The sequence below is a fragment of the Cibotium barometz genome, chromosome 31 (assembly GCF_041138505.1).
Source record: "Cibotium barometz isolate CiBa-2024 chromosome 31, ASM4113850v1, whole genome shotgun sequence".
In the NCBI taxonomy this organism is placed as follows: domain Eukaryota; kingdom Viridiplantae; phylum Streptophyta; class Polypodiopsida; order Cyatheales; family Cibotiaceae; genus Cibotium; species Cibotium barometz.
Genome location: NC_141076.1, coordinates 38830628 through 38849043, shown reverse-complemented (window position 1 = coordinate 38849043; position 18416 = coordinate 38830628).

Genomic DNA, 18416 nt, shown 5'->3' with positions numbered 1-18416 from the left:
AGAACCACCAATTTTTGTAACCTCTGGTTTGAATTTTTCTGCATCTGTCAGGTACCACCTCTCACTAAAATTGCTCTATCTCCTTCAAATCTTCTCCAAATCCAAAACTTTTTGATTCAAAAGTTTAGAAACTCATAGGACTTTACTTGTACCAAAGGAATTAGGCCAATTTGATATAGACAAAGATTAATGCCTTGATTAAAAATGCTCTGTTTCTAGAAAGAATTTCTGCAAACCTGCACACCTCTGATAAATCACTTCAATGAGCTCCAAATACATGAAATGAGCTGCAACCAAGCATCACAAGGCCTTAGCAATGTCTTTGCTAAACTCTCCAAGCTTTAAAGCATTCAATTTGGTGTCCAAATGAGTGAATTAGACCAAATTCATTGCAAACTTTTCAAAAAACTCTTCCAAAAAACGCCGCCTTCTCTTGGAGCTCTAGGAGAGAGGGGTAATCACTAATGAGTGGATAGGTCTCTTAGCAATGACCTAATCTATCATGGGTATGAAGGGTTTGACTCAATTTTGAGTAGAATTGCCACAATTGATCCTCCACGGGGCATATATTCTCTGTTTTTGTAGAGTCCAAAAAACCAGAATTTTTTCCTTCACAAATTGCCTGTAATGCATCAATTTTCATGCAATGGTTTGCTCCAGTGTTGCTAATACATGTTCCCTTTCACAATACATGAGAACCTCTGTGTTTCCTTTGTATTTGCACCAATACTTTTGACAAAATACATTCCTTCACAAGCTTTCCATGAAAGCTTCAAAACCAGAAATTTTCTGCTTGCTTTATGCACTTCAATCTTCACTGAACTTGCTCTTTGATACCTGCAATCCGCAGAGGGGGTCTTGCTACACTCACCAATGGTCCTTAGCTCTCAGATCTGATGCCGATGTGTGCTCCACAGCTTCTCCTTTGCTCCAAGCTCCAATGGCTTCCTTCACAGCTTTTTCTTCTTCTTCCCTCTTCTCTCACTCACTCTCACAACTCAGCTAATGAGCTCTTGGCTCTGATACCATGATAAAAAACAGGAGCAGGATGTAACACACACAAGAGAAGCAAACCCTAATCCATAACCATCAATCATAAAGAAGGAGAGAAGCCATAGTCACCATCTCTCTCACACACACAAAAGAGAACACAACATAGTGTTATCTCCACACTACAAAGTAAACCTAATGTAATGTCCACACCACACATGACCAGCTGGACGCGGTCATAAACACACCACACGATATCTATCTACCATACTGTCACTCTGTCAGCACCCATGTGCTATCCTCCAGCTGTATACGAGCTTGACATTTAAGCACTTATTCCAAGACGGTCAAAATGCTTCCCCAGCATTCTTGACATGAAACAGTTATTTAAAAACATGTCATAAATACAGTTTCTATAATGAACTCTCATCTTTCCACATTGTTCCACATCAATCCACATTATTTAATTCCACAACCATTTCATAAGTATTCTATTTCTCATCCAATCATATCATTTTCATCTCATCACATCTTTCCTCAATTTATCCTCCTCAGATCTCATCCACTCGCATCTACCCATATCCACATCTCATCACATCACATTCATTCACATCTCATCCATTTAGACTACATCACATTCACTCACATCACATTCACTCACATCACATCTCATTTATTTTACCTCACATCTCATTGATTCACATCTATCCCGATTCACATCCCATTACATCACATTCATTCATATCCATCACATTCATTCTCATCACCATTATATCATATCACTTATATCAACATCTCATTCATTCACATCCATCACATTCATTCTCATCACCATTATATCATATCACTTATATCAACATCTCATTCATTCACATCCATCACATTCATTCTCATCACCATTATATCATATCACTTATATCAACATTCTCATCACCATTATATCATATCACTTATATCAACATCTCATTCATTCACATCTATCCCGATTCACATCCCATTACATCACATTCATTCATATCCATCACATTCATTCTCATCCTCACCATTATATCACATCACTTATATCAGCATCATATCTCATTCATCCACACCCATCCAATCGTTCACATGTACGACTACTCACATCTACCCATACATTCATATCTATCACTTTACATTCACATCTATTAATACATTCATGTACAACTACTCACATCTATCCATACATTCATATCTATCACTTTACATCCACATATATTCATGTCACATCACATCACATTCTTTCACATACACATCTATATCCATTCTTTCACATACATCCACATCCATTCTTTCACATACTCATTCACATCCATTCTTCACATACACATTCACATCCATTCTTCACATACACATCCTTATCCATTCTTCACATACATCCACTCACATCCCATATCATTCATTTACATCCTGATTCACATGACATCACATCTCATCCATTCATTCACATTCATCACCTCTTTTCACATCACATCCATCCATCCATTCATTCTCATCACCTCTATTCACATCACATCCATCCATTCATTCATTCACATCTATCTTATTCCACATCACATCTCATCACATCTATTCACTTCACATTCTCATCACCTCTTTTCACATCACATCCATCCATCCATTCATTCACATCTATCTGATTCACATCACATCTATTCACCTCACATTCTCATCACCTCTATTCACATCACATCCATCCATCCATTCATTCACATCTATCTGATTCACATCACATCTCATCACATCTACTCACCTCACATGCTCATCCCCTCTATTCAAATCACATCCATCCATCCATTTATTCTCATCTATCTCATTCTTTCACATCACATCTCATCACATCTATTCACCTCACATTCTGATCACCTCTATTCACATCACATCCATCCATCCATTTATTCACATCTATCTGAATCACATAACATACCATCACATCTATTAATATCACATCCATCCATTCATTCACATCTATTTGATAGAATTGAAACATAGAATTTAAGAGAATTCTAATTTTGATATATAAGAATCTTTTACGTAATAATTAATGCATAAAAATCAACTTCACTGGAAAAAACACTTTTATGAAAATCCTTTTATGCATTTATTTATGCATAAAAATCAATTTTAATGAGAATCACATTTCTGAAAGAAAAATAAATCCTTTATCCATCTTTCTATGCATAAAATCAATTTTAATGAGAATAACACTTTTGAAATAAAAATAAATCCTTTATGTATCTTTCTATGCATAAAATCAATTTTAATGTGAATAACACTTTTGAAATTAAAAAAAAATCCTTTATGCATCTTTCTATGCATAAAATCAATTGTAATGAGAATAACACTTTTGAATTAAAAATAAATCCTTTATGCATCATTCTATGCATAAAATGATTTTTAATGAGAATAACACTTTTGAAATTAAATAAATCCTTTATGCATTTTTCTTTGCATAAAATAAAATTTAATGAAAATAACACTTTTGAAATAAAAATAAATCCTTTATGCATCTTTCTATGCATAAAATCAATTTTAATGAGAATAACACTTTTGAAAAAAAAATAAATCCTTTATACATCCCTCTATGCATAAAAGCAATTTTAATGAGAATAACACTTTCTCCATTTCTCGTTTTTAACATTCTATTTTCAATTTTAATTAACCCAAATTAGATTTAAACGACTCTAATCTACTCATTTTTTACTTTCCAAGAGAGTAAATAATTAAAAAAATTAATTTATCTTTTTATTAAACATTCTAGGATAAAGAATGGCTAAATTTTAAGGAAGAGAAGGAGATGGCCTTTTCATGAAGGCATAGCATCAGAATTTAATTTAATCAACTATTCAAAACAAGAAGATCAAGAAAACCATAGATTTAAAATTAAAAGTAAGAAGAATTTAGCTGACATAGAGTTTATAAGATTTCCTTTGGCTTGAGGGATTGAGGATTCTCCTCTTGTTTAGATCAAGAGTGGCCACCAATTACTTTGGAGAGGATTAAGCCAAAAAATAATTGAATTATCATAAAAATTCAATGTAATTTGCTCTGGGTAGGAGTAGAGTAACAGTGCATAAATACTATTAACCTTTTACAGAAGGGAGAGGCTTTTTTTTATAGGAAAACATGAGCCTCTAACCAAGCACACTGATTCTAAAATTTTCCAAATCAGTTTGGTCAATTTTTGACCATTTTTTGGTCAATTTAGTTTACTTTTTGGACCTAGTTCAATTAGGAGAGAGGAGAGATGAAAATTTAGTTTACTTTTTGGATCAAGTTGAATTAGGAGAGAGGAGAGATGAAAATATCTCATTATTTATGAGTTTAAAACTCCTCCATACATGTGAAATAGGTGCCTCCTTCATGAGGGGAGATCCCGACCTTGAGGTGTCAAAAATGCTTCATTTCCTCTAAATGTCTCTTCTTTTTTAACTAATAAACCTTGTCCTTAGTCAACTCTTCATCTTATGTGAGAATTTACTCATTTTTGGGAGATTTTCTTTTATTCTTCAATTTATCTTCTCTCCCTACATTTGGATTAATTATATTGGTCCATAGGAACCTTAACCGGACCATAATCCAAACATTTATGAAAATCTAGATCCTTAGGCTAAGGTCCTTTTTAACCTATTCTCAATTAATTCCAATTGCATATTGGAAAGTTCTTTTTGAATTTCTATTTCAAGGGAAACTATTTTAGACACTAGGAGGATTTTTATATCCAAAAACATCTCAATTTTGAATTACCTCTCTTTAAACATTTTCTCTCTCTAGGCCAAAATAGGGTAAAAAAGATCTTTCTTTTATTTCAAAGAGGGGAATAATTATAAGATCAGAAGGGCAAGTTCTTAAACCCGCACACCTCAAAAGTTGGAGGGAGGAATCTTACATCCTACCCCACTTAAAAAACGCGAGATATCCTCATCTTGCAAAATTAGAGGACAACTCTTTCCCTTAAGATCCAACTGATTCTGGGGTTCCTTATAGTCTGGTCCACTGGATCAAGTGTTAATAGCAGCAATCTGTCAGCACAATCCACTAATCTCATAGTGATTTGCTGAAGTCATTAACGTCATTCCCATTCATCCTCATTGTGGTTTTGCTAAGCTTATTACATTTCAACCAAAATTCAAGAACCATCATTTTTCAATCAGAATGAAGTCATTAACGTCATTCCCATTCATCCTCATTGTGGTTTTGCTAAGCTTATTACATTTCAACCAAAATTCAAGAACCATCATTTTTCAATCAGAATCCAAATGAACTCAGCAGTTCTCAACCAGAATTTAAAAATCATATCAACCACATTCGAATTCATCATATAGATAGCATTTATGCTTATAATTTCAAGTCTTACATTTAGACGTATATACTGTTAGTAAAGAGCTGCAATTATATCCTCGCTATATACGTGTAGTCACGGTCCCTTGAATTATAAGGTAAATACCATCATGTCTAGGCCTCAAGAAAGTTAGGGATTCCATGCACTTATAGTACTTACATCTGAAGACTGAATTACTAATTTATGAATTTCAGTCTGAATATCAATTTGTATGAATTTCATCACACAATTACAACCTTTTATTGCTACTTCATAAATTGTTGACATTTTTGGCTTCTCGATTGATCCACATTAGCCAATTTGCTCTGATACGAGCTGAAAGATCCCTGTCCCCACCACCGCGCAACAAATTTAGGGGTGCTAGCAGCGGAAGTAGCACTTCTTGCACAAGGCAGGGTCCCTCACTCGTCGGGGCCTTGCCCACGGATATCACTGTCTCCACCGCGCAACGAATTCAGGGGTGCTAGCAGTGGAAGTAGCACTTCTTGCACGGGGCAGGGTCTCTCACTTGGGGCCTTGCCCATGGATATCCGGACATGAGGCTAATCCCTCACAGTTCTTGCATGGGGCAGGGTCTCTCACTCGGGGCCTTGCCCATGGATATCCGGACAAGAGGCTAATCCCTCAGTTCTTTCAAAATCAAACCCAAAAACAGTTTCATTGCCCAAAAAGCACGCGCGATTCCTCCAGGATAATTTTACTCTAACGTCGTTCAAAGCATTAACTAGCTGAACTGATTTGACCAAACCCATAAGTATCAAAGTCAGATCAAGGAAAAGATAGCACTTGGATCATAGAGACCAACACTTTTTTCCTCATTGAGAGGCACATCTATTGATACTTTTTAATAGAACAATTTTTATTCGGGATTTACTTCATCTATCGTACCATAACAGAATTGAGTCTCATTTTAGGGATCCATTAGTCTAGCCATCCAGTCCCATGGGTTAGCCAACCGCCTATCTACTGAAGTGATGGGATCCAATTAGGAATTTGGTTAGGTTTTGTCCCGGGTACCAGGGAAAAGAGTTCCTAGGTCCCCTAGCCATTTGGATATTCATGCAAACTTAAAACTAATCACACCACTTACATACCCAATATGAAATTGCCTTTTTCATAGATTCAACTGTCTTTAAAACAATCATTTAATGAAATCATAGTCACTGGTCATAATCCTCCAAAATCTCCGATTGAATCCTAATTTTGAATCATTCCTTCATCGATGTACCTATGGCTTTATTGGCAACCAGAATGCTCACCACCTGTCCACTCAGGGACCTTTTCGATGGTTCGTAGCTCATAGTACTCGGCAATATATTCACATATCAAAATGGAATCTCCGTTGAAGATCAGCAAGGTCAACCAAAGGATCTATATAAAAGATCCATGGACTCATCCGTTGAGGACCAGCAAGGTCAATCAATCAGATCCATGCGCGAATTTAGAAAACAACTCTTACTCTTTGTTCCAATATCTTCCTCGCGTACGCGTGGGTATCGTCGGCGACCAAGAGCCCGAGCATAGTATGGTCAGCACCCTCTTGGATCCTTCGTAGGTGACATAAAACAATCATTTAAAAACATGTCATAAATACAATTTCTATAATGAACTCTCGTCTTTCCACATAGTTCCACATCAATCCACATTATTTAATTCCACAACCATTTCATAAGTATTCTATTTCTAATCCAATCATATCATTTTCATCTCATCACATCTTTGCTCAATTTATCCTTCTCAGATCTCATCCACTCGCATCTACCCTTATCCACATCTCATCACATCACATTCATTCACATCTCATCCATTCAGACCACATCATGTTCACTCACATCACATCTCATTTATTTTACCTCACATCTCATTCATTCACATCTATCGCGATTCACATCCCATCACATCTCATTCATTCTTATCCATCGCGATTCACATCCCATCACATCTCATTTATTTTACCTCACATCTCATTCATTCTTATCTATCGCGATTCACATCCCATCACATCTCATTCATTCACATCTCATTTATTTTACCTCACATCTTATTCATTTACATCTATCGCGATTCACATCCCATCCCATCACATTCATTCATATCCATCACATTCATTCTCATCATCACCATTATATCACAACACTTATATCCACATCATATCTCATTCATAAACATCTCATCTCATTCATCCACATCTATTTAATTGTTCACATGTACGGCTACTCACATCTATCCATACATTCATATCTATCACTTTATATCCACATATATTCATGTCATATCACATCACATTCTTTCACATACACATCTATATCCATTCTTTCATATACATCCACATCCATTATTTCACATACTCATTCACATCCATTCTTCACATACACATTCACATCCATTCTTCACATACACATCCTTATCCATTCTTCACATACATTCACTCACATCCCATATCATTCACTTACATTCCGATTCACATGACATCACATCTCATCCATTCATTCACATTTATCTGATTCACATCACATCTCATCACCTCTCTATTCACATCACATCCATCCATCCATTCATTCCCATCTATCTGATTCACATCACATCTCATCACCTCTATTCACATCACATCCATCAATCCATTCATTCCCATCTATCTGATTCACATCACATCTCATCACATCTATTCACCTCACATTCTCATCACCTCTATTCACATCACATCCATCCATCCATCCATTCACATCTATCTAATTCACATCACATCTCATCACATATATTCACCTCACATTCTCATCACCTCTATTCACATCACATCCAACCATCCATTTATTCACATCTATCCGATTCACATCACATCTATCCACATCACATTCTCATCACATTCTCATCACCTCTATTCACATCACATCTATCCACATCACATTCTCATCACCTCTATTCACATCACATCTCATCACATCTATATTCACATCACATTGATCCATTCACATCACATCTCATCACATCTATATTCACATCACATTGATCCATTCATTCACATCCATTTGATAGAATTTGAACATAGAATTTAAGAGAATTCTATTTTTGATATAAAGATTCTTTATGCATCTATTTATGCATAAAAATCAACTTCAGTGGGAATAACACTTTTATAAAAATCAACATCAGTGGGAATAACACTTTTATAAAAATCCTTTTATGCATTTATTTATGCATAAAAATAAATTTTAATGAGAATCACATTTTGAAATAAAAATAAATCCTTTATGCATCTTTCTATGCATAAAATCAATTTTAATGAGAAGAACACTTTTGAAAAAAAAAATCCTTTATGCATCTTTCTATGCATAAAATCAATTTTAATGCAAATAACACTTTTGAAATAAAAATAAATCCTTTATGCATCTTTCGATGCATAAAATCAATTTTGATGAGAATAACACTTTTAAAATAAGATAAATCCTTTATGCATCTTTCTATGCATAAAATCAATTTTAATGAGAATAACACTTTTGAAATAAAATAAATCCTTTATGCAGCTTTCAATGCATAAAATCAATTTTAATGAGAATATCCTTTATGCTACGAATAAAATCAATTTTAATGAGAATAACACTTTTGAAATAAAAATAAATCCTTTATGCATCTTTCTATACATAAAATTAAATTCAATAAAAGTAATACTTTTATAATAAAAATTTCCATTATGCATCTTTCTATGCATAAAATAAAATTCAATGAAAATAACACTTTTATATTAAAAATTTTCATTATGCATCTTTCTATGCATAGAAATTAAATTTAATGAAAACAACACTTTTATACCATTATGCATCTTTCCACTTCCTGTCCATAAAAGCAAAAAAATTTGTGAGAGATGATGTGTCTCAGAGTTCACAGCTTGAGCACCTCACAGCCTAGCCATCTCATGGCTCAAGACCTCACGCGATTTTTTTTTTGATAAAGTGCTTGAAGTGCGCTTCACCCCATGAAATGGACCCTCCTAGTTCTCGATGTGAAAGGGGTCCGTGAACCATTTTTGCACTTTCAAGGCTTAAGGTCTCACGTGCCAGGGTTTTGCGCCCAAAAAAAATCGTGTGACATGTGTCTCACGATTTATGGCTCAAGCATTTGACGGCCTAAGTGTCTCATGGCCTAACTAATTCACGCCTTAAGATCTCACACAAAAAAATAAAAAATTAAACTTAGTAAAATCCTTAAAGTCTATAAAATCCATGAAGTTTGCTTCACACCGTGAACTGGACCTTGCTAGTTCACGATGTGAAATGGGGTCCATTGGAAAAAAAAACACCGTGAAGAGACACTTGTCTCACGGTTCATGGCTTAATCTTTTCTCATCACAGCCTAAGGGTCTCATGCCTTAAGATCTCGCGAAAAAAATAATCAAATTTGAAAAAATCCATTAAGTCCACTTCACGCCGTGAACTGAGCCTTGCTAGTTCACGATGTGAGAGAGGGTACGTTGGCTAAATTTAAAAAATCCACATGGGACACGTGCCTCAAAGTACACGGCTTAACATGAACTCGACCCTCCTAGTTTACGACGTGAAAGGGGTTCCATTAACAAAAAAGGAAAAACAATCTGTGTGACACATTTCTCTTATGGTTACCGGCTTAAATATCTCACGGCCTAAGTGTCTCAAGCCTTAAGACCTCACGTGAAAAAAAAATAAATTTTATAAAATCCGTGAATACCACTTCCTATTATGAACTAGACCCTACTACTTCACGACATGAAATGGAGTCTGTCGATAAAAGAAAAAAAAATTGTATGAGATACGTATCTCACAGTTCACAGCTTTAGCACCTCATTGCCTAACCATCTCATAGCTTAAGACCTCACACGAAAAAAAAATAAAACTGGATAAAGTGCTTGAAGTGTGCTTCACCCCGTGAATTGGACCTTGCTAGTTCTCGACGTGAAAGGGGTCCGTGAACCATTTTTGCACTTTCAAGGCTTAAGGTCTCACGTCCTAGGGTTTTGCACCCAAAAAAAAATTGTGTGAGATGTGTCTCACAGTTTTTGGCTCAAGCATTTGACGGCCTAAGTGTCTCATGGCCTAACTATCTCACGCCTTAACATCTCACACAAAAAAATAATAATTTAAATTTAGTAAAATCCTTAAAGTCCACTTCACGCTATGAACTGCACCTTGCTATATCACGAGACGTGAAATGGGGTTTATTAAAAAAAACCATGTGAGACATGTGTCTCACGGTTCACGGCCTAAGCGTGTCACGGCCTAAGGGACTCATGCCTTAAGACCTCACGCAAAAAAAATAGTCAAATTTGATAAAATCCATGAAGTTCGCTTCACGCCGTGAACTAGACCTTGCTAGTTCACGATGTGAAATGGGGTCCATTGGGAAAAAAACTCTGTGAAGAGACACTTGTCTCACGGTTCACGGCTTGAGCTTCTCTCATCACTCACGGCCTAAGGGTCTCATGCCTTAAGAGCTCACATGAAAAAAATAATCAAATTTGAAAAAATTCATGAAGTCCGCTTCACCCCATGAACTGGGACCTACTAGTTCACGACGTGAGAGAGGGTACCTCGGCTAAATTAAAAAAATCCACATGAGACATGTGTCTCGCAGTACATGGCTTAACGTGAATTGGACCCTCCTAGTTTACGACATGAAAGGGGTTCCGTCTCAACAAAAAAGGAGAAACAATTTGTGTGAGACACTTTTCTCTCACAATTCATGGCTTAAATATCTCACGGCCTAAGGGTCTCACGCCTTAAGACCTCACGTGAAAAAAATGTTGTCATATATATAGGCAGTGATGTGTGTGAACACACTTAGGACCGTCGGGGCATGTTTTCCCTCTTTTAGGAGGTTTTTTCCCCCGGCTTGTATATACGCCCATCATTCTAGGGCTAACTTATCTTTTGTACATTGACACAATCTAATACATTGTGTGTTGTGTGCATTCTTGCTTCTTCTTCTCCAAGATTTGTGTGCTTTCCTATAACCCTAATTCCAACAATTGGTATCAGAGCAGGCATTGGATCCTAGGGCTACGCCGCTAGCACCCTCCGCCGACTCACATTCTCCGATTGAGGTGACCTTTCACAAGCACTTGTAGGTCCCTATACTCTGCATCTGAGGTCATTTCGGGCTCCGTTTTTGCATTACAAGTTTTGCACAGGTGTTTTCATCATTTTGTGCAGAAATTTTGACAGTGCAGTTTTCTGCAAAACATGTATACGTATTCTATTGTGGAACATGCTACAAAGCACGAGTTGTTTTCTGTTCAGTTTGCTTCATTACAAGTAGCTTTTGCATCAGTTTTAGTTAGTGGCCACCATGGCTGATAACAGCAATGATGTATTTTGCATGTTGTCTGCTGCTAATGACAAATTGGATGGAGACAGCAACTACCCACTTTGGCCATACATGATGCAGCATGTTTTGGTTGCAAAAGGAGTGTGGAACATTGTGCAGGGTATGGATGTATGTCGAGGTTCTGTGGATGTAGAATCTGTTGAGAATGTTACAGGTTCTAGGAGCTCTACTGTTTTGCTGCTGTTTTACCCACTGCTGGAACAAGCTCGTTGGGATGGTAAAGATGCGTAGGTTCATGCCTTGATGGAACTTTATGTCAAACGTAACATCACTCCACATATTCGTTCAGCTAAAACAGCAAAACATGCTTGGGATATTCTAGCTGGTTTGTATGCAGGTCGTAATAACGAGGCAAAAATCTCTTACCTGCGTAAAGAGCTAGAATCGAAGATTATGCAAGAAGATGATGACATGAATGTTTTTCTTGCTGAGATTAAAGATCTCAAGGAACAATTGATTTCTAAAGGTGAGATTATTCCTGATCATTCTCTTGTGCAGACTGTTCTTAAGAGATGAAATTAGAATTATCCCATAATTCCAATATGATAGGAAATTCTCTTTTTTCATCCAATCATGGAATTCCAAATGTAATGGGAATTCCTCTTTTCACATTTAATTATTTCTCATAGATAAATAAATTTATTTAAAAATTTATTTTTAAAATTAAATGAATTATCCCATAATTCCAATATGATGGGAACTTCTCTTTTCCCATCCAATCATGGAATTCCAAATGTAATGGGAATTCCTCTTTTTACATTTAATTATTTCTCAAAGATAAATAAATTTATCTAAAAATTCATTAACTATGCATAAACCTAAAAATCAATATTTCTATGATTACAATGAGAATCAATCAGTCTATCTAGGATGATAATTCATAGAATATGGTAGGAAATCCTCTTTTTATACTTTGAATGAAAATATTTTATGTGTAATTTTTACAGATATTTCACCATAGCTCGGGAACATCACTGAGTTTATTCTAAAAGAATGATTTTTAACAATATGGATATGATTAGAATGATTCCTAATTGGATCATTGACCCATTATGGATTGAATCATAAATTTTCATGACATAACTAACTTAAAAGCATAAAAAAGCCATTAATTTGGCCTCCAATTAAACAAGCATAGAACTTATTCTTGGATTGGGGAGAAGCTTCATTTGGATTGAGAATAGGTCATGGGAATGGCCATTCTTTGAGTGAGAGAGAGAAATTACATAAAAACCATTAAAATTAAGCATAAATAAAAATTTATGTATTTCCTTCCTACCATTCATCAATTAACTTCAATAGCATTAAAAAGCCATTCCAATTAAGCTTCTCAAGTTTGAGAGGAGAGAAACATTAGAAATTATAGAAAAAGATCAAAATTCACCCTTTACCTTACTAATTACTTGATTCTTTGATCACGGTAGAGTCCCCCAACCAATCAATTGGTTTGGTATGTTGATGGAGCCACCAATGGAGATTGAAGAAAGAGGGAAGGTCCAATTTCTTAAATTTGGAGAGAATTTTAGAGAATATTAAAAATTATCATTATTTCAGCATAATATTGGCATAGTATAGTTCTCATATTTTTTTACAAAGGGATAAGGATCTATTTATTGGAGAGGGAGGCCTTTAACCAAGTTCAACTAATTTCTAGAATTTTCCAGGTTCAGTTTGGTTGAGTTTAAACAAGATTTGGACCTAGTTTGGTTCCCTTTTGATTTGGTTTGATCCAAGAGAGAGGAGAGATAAAAATATCACATTATTTTTGAGTTTAAAACTCATTCAAGCATGTGAAGTAGGTGCCTCCTTGAAGGGACCCCCCTTCCTTACACATGTCAAAATGAAATCATTATATCCAAAATATCTAATTTTTTTGTAATACTCATAGTCTTTTACTAATAAACCTTGTACATAGTCAACTCATAGTCTTTTACTAATAAACCTTGTACATAGTCAACTCCTCATCTTATGCGGACATTCACTCATTTTTGGGTATCTTCTTTTAAAAATTGGATTTATCTCCTCCCCACACATGGATTGATCCTATTGGTCCATAGGAACCTTAATTGGACCATAATCTAATTTTTTTTAAAAATTTAGACCCTTAGGCTAAGGTCCTTTATTCCTATTTCCAATTAATTCCAATTGCACATTGAAAATTTCTTTTTGAATTTTTGTTTTAGGGGAACCCATTTTAGACACTAGGAGGATTTTTATATCCAAAAATATCTCAATTTTGGACTACCTCTCACTAGACATTTTCTCTCTCTAGGTCAAAGCATGGTAAAACAGAATCTTTCTTTTATTTCAGAGAGGGGAATAATTATAAGATCAGAAAGGAAGATTCTTACTCCTATATACGTCAAAAGCTAAGAGGGAGGAATCTTTAAAAAACGTGAGATATCCTCATCTCGCAAAGTAGAGAACAACTCTTTCCCTTAAGATCCAACTTATTCTGGGGTTCCTTATATTCAGGTCAACCCAATAGAATCCTAGGATAAATATCCCTTATATAGAACTCATCATTAAATAACAATTCATTTAGATCATATCATTCATATCTTTAGCATAATAATGGTCCATTAGACCGAAATTTTTTTTTCTAAACATTCCTCCACAGGAATTTCAGTCAAGCAAGTTCTCAATTTGTCATCCCTTAACTTGATCCACCTGGTCAAGTGTTAATAGTAGAAATTTGACAGCACAATCCACTAATCTCATAGTGATTTACTAAAGTCATTATCATCATTCCAATTACAAACATTATCATAGGGATTTGTCCTATTCATCCTCGTTGTGGTTTTTGTCAACTTAATGCTTTTTAACCAAAATTTAGGAATCATCTTTTTCCAATCAGAATCCAATCAGAATCCAAATCAACTTATCAATTCTCAACCAGAATTTTAAAATTATATTAACCACATTCAAATTCATCATCTGGATAGCTTTTTTGCTTATAATTTCAAGGTCTTAGATTTAGTCGTATATACTGCTAGTAAAGAGCTGCTGTAGTTATACCCTTGGTATATACGAGTAGTCACGGTCCTTGGATCTATAAGGTAAATACCATCATGTCTAGGCCTTAAGCAAGTCAGGGATTCCATAAAATTGCGGTACTTCCATCTGAAGACCCAATTACCAATTTATAAATTTCAGTCTGAATACCAATTTGTATGAATTTCATCACACAATTCCAACCTTTTACTGTTACTTCATAAATTTTTGACATTTTTGGTTTCTCAGTTGATCATCATTAGCCAATTTGCTCTGATACTAGCTGAAAGATCCCTGCCCCCTCTGCGCAATAGATTCGGGGGTGATAGCAACGGAAGTAGCACTTCTTGCGCAGTGCAGGGTCCTCTCACTTGGGGCCTCGCCCACAAATATCTGAACATGAGACTAATCCCTCGGTTCTTCCAAAACCGAACCCTGAAAAGCTTCCCTTGCTCAAAAAGCATGGGCAATTCCTCCAGGATCTTTTTTCTCTAACGTAGTCAAGGTCATTAGAGACCGAATTGATCCGACCGAACCTACAAAGACTTGGTCAGATCAAGGAAGAAACTTGCATTTGGATCATAGAGATCAATGCTTTTCTTCCCATCGAGAGGCACAGCCATTGATTCTTATCCATAGAACAATTACTATCTGAGATTTACTTCATCTATCATATTATAACATAATTGAGGCTCAATTTACGGATCCATCAATCCAGCATGTCCCATGGGTTAGCCAATCGCCCACAGTCAATCACCCAACCACTGTAGTGATGGGGTCCAATTAAGAATTTAGTTAGGTTTTGTCTTGGGTACCACGGAAAAGAGTTCCTAGGCCCTCTAGCCAGATATTCATGCAAATTTAACACCAGTCATGCCACTTACACACCCAATATGAAATTGCCTTTTTCACAGATTTAGCCACCTTTAAAACAATCATTTAATGAAACCATAGTATCACTGATCACAATCCTCCAAAATATCTGGTTGAATCTTAATTACCAATCATTCCTTCATCGGAGTATCTATGGCATCATTGGTAACCAGAAGGCTCACCACCTGTCCACTCAGGGGCCTTTTCAAGAGTTCCTAGCTCATAGTACCCGGCAATATATTCACTTATAAAAATCAAGATGGAGTCTGCATTGAAGATTAGCAAGATCACCCAACAGATCTATAAAAAAAAAAAGCCATGGACTCATCCGTTGAGGACCAGCAAGGTCAGTCTACCAAATCGATGCCCGGTTTTAGAAAACAACTGTTACTCCTTATTCCGATATCTTCCACGACACACGTGTGGGTATCTTCGGTGACCCAGAGCCCAAGCAGCGTATGGTCCAGCACCCTCTAGGACCCTTTGCAGGTCACCTAGCGCTTCACTCATAGGCCGCTTCCTTGGTCCCTCATCCACCGTACCGGAAGGTCACCATTTAAATCGAACCGAGGCTGGTCAACAAGACCTCGGTCGACCTTGCTACGCGAGACGTCCTCCGTTGATTCTCCATTAGCTGTTGCAACTTTATCAGTTAGGTCTCCACAACCTTATTCACAAGACGGTCAAAATGCTTCCCCAGCATTCTTGACATAAAACAGTCTTTTACAAAAAGGTCACAATTATAGTTTTTATAATGAACTCTCGTCTTTCCACATTATCGCTCATCAGTCCACATTACTTATTTCACATTCAATTCATATGTGTACCCATTCTCATCCAATCACATTACTTATCGCTCATCAGTCCACATTACTTATTTCACATTCAATTCATATGTGTACCCATTCTCATCCAATCACATCATTTTCCATCTCATCACATCAGATTCATTCACATCACATATCATTCATTCACATCCCATTTCATTCATTCACGTCTTGATTCGCATGTCATCACATCTCATCCATTCACTCATATTGATGTCACATCCCATTTCATTCATTCACGTCTTGATTCGCATGTCATCACATCTCATCCATTCACTCATATTGATGTCACATCCTTTCACATACACATTCGCATTCCTTATTCCACATACACATCCACATTCGTACATCCACATCCATATCCACATCCACATCTGCATTCATACATCCACATCTATATCCATATCCATACATCCTCATCCATATCCACATCCATACATCCACATCCACATCCACATCCACATCCACATCCACATCCACATTCATACATCCACATCCACAATCATACATCTATTTCCACATCCACATTCATACATCCACATCCACATCTACATCCATAAATCCATATCCACATCCACATCCACATTCCACATCTACATCCATAAATCCATATCCACATCCACATTCATACATCCACATCCACATCCACATTCTTACATCCACATCCACATCAACATCCATATCCACATTCTTACATCCACATCCACATCAACATCCATATCCATACATCCATTTCCACATCCACATTCATACATTCACATCCACATCTACATTCTTACATCCACATCCACATCCACATCGATATATCCATTTTCACATCCACAATCATACATCCACATCCACATCTACATCCATATCCACATCCACATTCATACATCCACATCCAGATCCATACATCCATATCCACATCCACACTCATACATCCACATCCATATCTACATCCATACATCCATTTTCACATCCACATTCATACATCCACATCCACATCCACATTCATACATCCACATCCACATCCATACATCCACATCTACATCCATACATCTCTTTTCACATCCACATTCATACATCCACATCCATACATTCATATCCACATCCACATTCATACATCCACATCCACATCCACATCCACATCCATATATCCACATCCACATCCACGTGCATACATTTATATCCACATCCACATCCATACATCCCTTTCCACATCCACATCCATATCCACATCCACATTCATATATCCACATCCACATCCACATCCACATTCATACATCCACATCCACATCCATACATCTCCATCCATACATCCACATTCACCTCAATGTACTTCCCATCTCACCCTTTCACATATCCTCTCAACCCTTTTCTCATCTCATTATTCACATTTACCTTTATTTACATTACATCACATCTTATCACATCCTATTTTCATCTTATCACATTCATTCACATCCTATCGCATCCCATACACACATCCATTCTCATCTTATCACAGCCCACACACATCTTATCACATCCTATTTTCTTCTTATCACATCCAGTCACATACTATTTACCATTTAATAGCTTTTTCTAGATTGATACCGATTACAGGACTTTTTCTAAATTTTAGGCAATTGCTTGGCCTAATTAAAGATTCTTTTTCTGACAACTAGCTCTGTATTCCTTCTCAATTCCTGAATTGAATTATATTCAATATTCTTCTTTTGAATAAAAGAACTTATGGGATTTGTAGAAATCAATTCTACCCATATTTCCTCTTATGGTAAAATAATTGAAAGAAAGTAACAGGGGTGGGTTAGTCCCTCACCAAGGGAGTGGCTCATGAAGGAGTCACCACTTAGCATCTCACGGGAGAAGCTCACCATTGATTCTTGGAATAGATAACATTATCATGAATGAGCCATAATCCCATTTACATTGGTATTTATACTCCACCCAAGAGTTCACACCTACTTACTAGTTGTCCATGGCCTTGGGCCCATAATGCTTTCTTACAAACCATCCCTTCCCCAATGGTTTCG